Here is a 6,011-nt window from a genome sequence, read left to right as displayed (position 1 = left end):
CTACAATTTTTATTTTATAATACTTTTTGATAAGTCTAATAATTTTAATGTTGTTTTAAGTTTTTTGATGAAAATTATTTGTTTCATTTTTTGCGATTTTCTTCAAAACGAAGCAAAAACGAGCAAATTTCTACAGGACTTTTTGTCTTAGTTTATCGGTCCCCTACACGCTCCTAAAGTTTTGACATTTAAATTGGGGACACCCTGTATATTCTTAAAATGATATAAGATTTTTTTTAATCATAGAAAGTTTTGGGAATTTTTAAAAAAATGCTTGTGTATGGAATTCGTAATAATTACGTTTCTGAATTTCCTGTTTTGTTCGAGACCACTTGATGCATTTTCATCTGTGAAATATGATGTAAATCCTGCTTTCATCATATGTAAGCTTTATCACTGCCAAGTTTCATTTTTAAATGAATATTTATGCAAATAATATTACATATCTTATTAAGATCATATAAACGTCTATTCAAACGTATAAGATATTTGAAATAAAAAAGAAATAGTAATATTATAAGTATAATTTAATTTATAAGTGATATTATTAGAATATAATATAATTTTTTTTTAAGCAGAAAAAAGAGAACTAAAATATATGTGTATAATTATTTTGATACTATTAATGTAATATAATTGTAATTATATTTCAAAAAATATTTTAATATTTTCTACTTTGTTTATATTAATCCATCATTTTATGCTGTTTAGCTTTTAGAAAATAGATTTTTCTGTTAATCTTGCTCGATCTAAACTGACAAATGGATTGGATTCTGACTTTAATATCTTTGTAAGTTACGAGAGTCTATTAGGCTAGTGTAATATCGCGAAATCGGGGTGATTTGTATCGAGAAAGAGAGAAAAGCACGTACGTGCTACTAAAATAGCATCTCATTGTGCCTGCGAAATAATGTAAACGAGAAAGGCACTGGTGTTCTCTTGCAAATTCGACTTTAGCGAACAAGAATTTAATGGCAGCATTTAACTATGTGACGCAGAATGTTCGTTTTTTTATTTTATTGATGGAATGTCAATAATAGAGTTCAATAATTATTTTTTTAAACTATATTTAAATAAATTAATTTGTTTATTTAATTTAGTTTATTATAAGTGTTTCTATTTAATTTAATGTATTATAAGTGTTTTTATTTAATTTTTCTAATTTTAAAGTTTTTGGAATCTATATAACGTGATGGAATAAATACGCGATATATATATAGGAAAATTTATTAATTACTTTAAAAAATATACATATATATAAACAGTGATTATATATTATTATTTTAAAATATTAACTGTGCGAATTTAATAATACATAAAAATCCAACAAGAAAATTTTCCTTTCCAGGTGTTGCATGTAAGAAGCGTAATTTAAAGATAAAATAATTGGTAATTTTGTAGGTGGACCACCTCGTGTATTGTCAACGGTCAATGCCGGTGCTTTTACGATGCACGCACACGCGTGCGTACCTTTCTCATTCAGCCGTTGGCTCTATACCTGCAAATAAAAACTGGTGAATAGTAGGCAGCGTAGGTAGGTCTCCGTAGGTCGATGGGGACGATCACAGACGCAAAAAAATGCAGGTATATGCGGCACGCATGCTGGTGCGGACACCTGGCCACGACGGGATCCGAGACGTGCGGTGCGTACGGGTTGCTTTATGGTGGCGAACTCGTAAGGAAGGCTCAGTGGGTCCCCTCACGTACGCTATTGATCCTGACGAGACTCTTTATTTCGCGTTCCGATCCTAAGGTAGAAAGACACGCTCCTGTCGGTTCCTGTCGATGTGGTTTCTTTGTGCGTTTTATTAGAAAGCATAAAATATATATCAAATAAAATTTTTTTTGAAAGAAATAAAAGTTGTATATTAAAAAAAAATGATATATACAAAATTATATTTAAAAGAAAAATATTGTATGTTTTTCTGCTTATTTTACTACTTACTTAAAATCATATCAAATTATTTTATAAGAAAAATTATACTACAAAAAAAAAAAATTATGATATACGCAAAAAAATCTAGATTTGATCTCAAATATTTTTTTCGGATTAATCACATAAAAATGTTTAATTTTACAAATTGGACTCAATTACTTGGAGTTAAATATAACTTTGCAAAAAATATACATTTTTCAATCATTCTAGATATAAAATTATATGAAGAAAAACAAAAGAATTTTTAATATTATATCGACTAAGTATTATACGGAAATGTATTAAAGTCTCTTTTAAATTAATTGGATAAAATCGGACCAGGAGAAAAAAAAACTAATAATAAATGTAATTTTTGAAATATATATAAAGACTCTCTTTTTTATTTTTAGGTAGATTCGATACAATGTGAAACTTGTTAAACTTTACTGGATGAAATTTCGAAACTTATTTGCCAAGCAGAATAGGTTGCGGCATTGATAGAAATTCGTTAAAGAGATTGATATTGCGATGATGGTTTCGTGATATCGCTTCTATTATTTTAGTCTATTGATTCTATTTTGCTCGATTAAAACCGTGTATTTAACCGAGTTTTCATATACGAAGTTTCAATTCGGAGATATTTCCTTGCCTGTGTCGTGACATTCATCGATTATGTACAGAACGTTTCACAACACGATCTTAATTCCCATGAACGTTAGATTCCCTGGCAAATTGAAAGCATAGATCGTATAATTTAATACATTTTCCTGCGAATTCTAACGCTTCAAATTTTCTAATGATAATTTTAAACATTATGTATCTTTGCAAACAATTAAGTAGCATATTAAAAATCTATTAAGTACAATTAATCTGGAAAGATCAATTTGCTAGAAACTCTGATCATTTATAAAATATCAGATTTAATGATAAATTATGTTTATAATGGAAAATATTATAATATCGAAAAATATCAAAGCTTCGACATTTTATTTAAAATTAATCTAAAATGCAATTAACGAGTCCATATTATTAATAATTAATAGATCACTAATTGTAAAGTACTTTATATAATAATAGTTAGCATCGTCGTTAGAAATATAGTTATTCGTGTCGTAAATTTGAGATTTTTTGTTTAGAAGCGTGCTACCCTGAGCGAAAGTCCTTTTATTGATCCTGAAAGTTCTATCACATTTAGCCATAGTGTTGGACACGTCTTATAAGCTAAACTCGAACTTTCATTAGCCTCAATTTTTCTGGATTAAACGGATTTTCAACTTGATCGGTTACCCGCATCTCTTGCCACGGTCACATGATAACCATTCAATCACCTCTGTCAACGATAATGATTGTCAGTTACAAAAATGCTAATTATATTACGGCCGTGTTTCTTTTTCAGATTAATTTCACATTTAAATGCGATCGTCTAAAAGTCTGATCTTTTATGTTACAAAAAATATTTTCCCTCATTAAAATTTATTATAATTTATTCATTGCGTTTTCAATAATATTTTTAATTAAAACAAATTAAAGCAAAATTATACTAACATTTAGAGTCAAAGAAATTAAATCTAAATTTGTTATTGAGATATATGCTTCGATAATTTCTTGAGCTGTAATCGAACGCTGTTCAATTAATTCAGTTCATGACGCGACGATCGTTTAGCCATCAGGCGAGCTGCGAAACGAACGATGCGTGTCACGCATGTGAATCGGACGTATGATGACGAGGATCGTATTTTGTTTATCTTGGGTGCGCCAGAGTGCCTAGCCCTATCACGCTCCAAATACCTTTATTCCGACACGCCCTGTATGTATGTTGTCTCTTGACAACGATTGTATAAAATGCACTTTTTGCAATCTATAATTTTTCCCCCGATATTTGAAAGAATCTCATATCATCCAAATAAAATTAATCGAGACATTTATTTATAATTGCTCAATATAATATTACGTCTAATAAATTTAACATAATCAGATTTAAACGATAATAAAGGATATCAGCATATATTTAATTTTTTTAATGAAAAATAGAATAATTTTTTTTCGTAAAAATGTGTATGTTTTAATACTGAAACCAAGATAAAAAATTACAAAATTAGAAGAACAAAAATAGCATTCTAATTAATCGTGTGCGCCTGCACGATGGCCAAGAATCAGCATCGATAAATTATCTAAAATAAAAAATAGGCTTTATCTTTGCACTTGTTTTAAAAATATTTCATAATATTAAAAATATTTTATTTTTTACTTCGCCAAATATAATAATTCCCCTTTAAAGAAATATTCTATAAATATATCTAGTAAAGACTTTTTTATATAACCTGAACTGTGAAAAATCAAATTATCTAGTATATTAAAATATATTAAAAGGTATTTTTTAACTAATAAATAGTCGATATAAAAAAAGAAAAAAAGATCTTTTTAAATTTGTTTTAAAGTTGTGGAAAAAGAGTTCAAAAAAATCTGAATATAATAAGCAAAATATCGACATCATTTTTAGAATTCATACACAAAAGATGATTATTGTCATAATATTTAAAAAAAATGTATATTAAATAATATTATCAAATATAAAAATAATATATGTATTATATATGTTTTCTTCTTCAGATTAATAATCGTTTAAGAAACAAAGTACCGTCGAAACGCTTTCCAGATATTTAACGTATACAATTTTCCCTCCGCCTTTTATTGTTACAGAGGCACATCTGGTCTGGACATCATTAATCGTCCTCATGTCCGTCTATTTATTTCTCCAAGGAAACAGACTCTGCTTGCTACTGTTTCATCCAGTACGCCTGGGTTTATTTAATTTCGCCGGGTATTAAACAGTGAATAGACGAAAATGAATGTAGGCGGTCCGTGCACGCTACGCCATAAGTATCTGTTAATTACGTAACTTTTCCGGGATTCTCTCCGTAAATAATATCTTCGACTCCTCGAAAAATTGTTCTTTATATTTTATCGAGTCTGTCAAAAATATACTTAAACAAATAAAGAAAAGATAATTGACTTGTAATAAATATTGATAATTAATATTTAATTTTGGAAATTAAGTACTATAAAAAAATATATACTCTACTGGCAAAATTTATTTTCACTGCAATCGGTATTTATTATTGATGATATTTATTGGCATTTATCTCTTTCATTATATCAAACACACTCTATAAAAAAAAATAATAAAAAGATTCACTCTATTGGCAAAATTTATTTTTACTGCAATCGGTATTTAATATATTATTGACGGTATTTATTGACATTTATCTCTTTCATTATATCAAACACTTTATAAAAAGATAATAAGATTCACATATTTTATTTTAATCTTCGAACTATCTTTTAATAGAATTTTATATATAATTTTTATATTACATCTTAATTTTAATTTTTCTTGATTCTATTCCCAGAGAAAGAATCAATCTTTTGATCAAGTTTCTCGGTCGTAGTCCTGGCAACGCTTATTTCAAGTTTTATTCCATTTCATAAAATTGCCAAAAACAATAACACGCAATCACGAGATGATAGAAGAAAGAATGACGTGTTCGCGCCAAAGACTTCGTTCGCGCATGTCATCATTCACGTCTTAGGCTGCGTTCGAAAACATCACCCGTGTGCACAGGAGTGTCGTTCTATCTTTGTTTAACTTTTGGTACATAACAAAGATAGAACGACACTCGTGTGCACACGGGTGACGTTTCCGAACGCAGCCTTAACGTGACGCACGTGTCTGATATCAATTGACGCACGTGTTTCCTGTTCTTTTAGACAGACGCCATCGGGATTGGTGGGCTCGCGTGCACGGACGTGACGTCATGACGACGAGTTTGCGCAATGAATTCTATAGTATACTGGAGTGAACTTTGCAGACGCTCGATGCTCGATGCTGCCATGTAATGGCACCTTAAAGGCGCAGACGCTTGACGCTTGACGCTGCCATGTAAAGGCACCTTTACCGCGATAGCTTACGCTCTTACGCAATCGATGCCGTCACGTGATCGCCCCGATTATATAAGCCGTGTCGCGGCCATAGACATAGTATATCTAGACCGAGTGTTGAGGAGTGGGGGCCAAGGTGCACGTAGAAAAGGACATA

Source organism: Formica exsecta, unplaced genomic scaffold (genome assembly GCF_003651465.1).
Source record: "Formica exsecta isolate Colony F162 unplaced genomic scaffold, ASM365146v1 scaffold116, whole genome shotgun sequence".
NCBI classification, from domain to species: Eukaryota; Metazoa; Arthropoda; class Insecta; order Hymenoptera; family Formicidae; genus Formica; species Formica exsecta.
Note: the sequence above shows the minus strand (reverse complement) of the source record.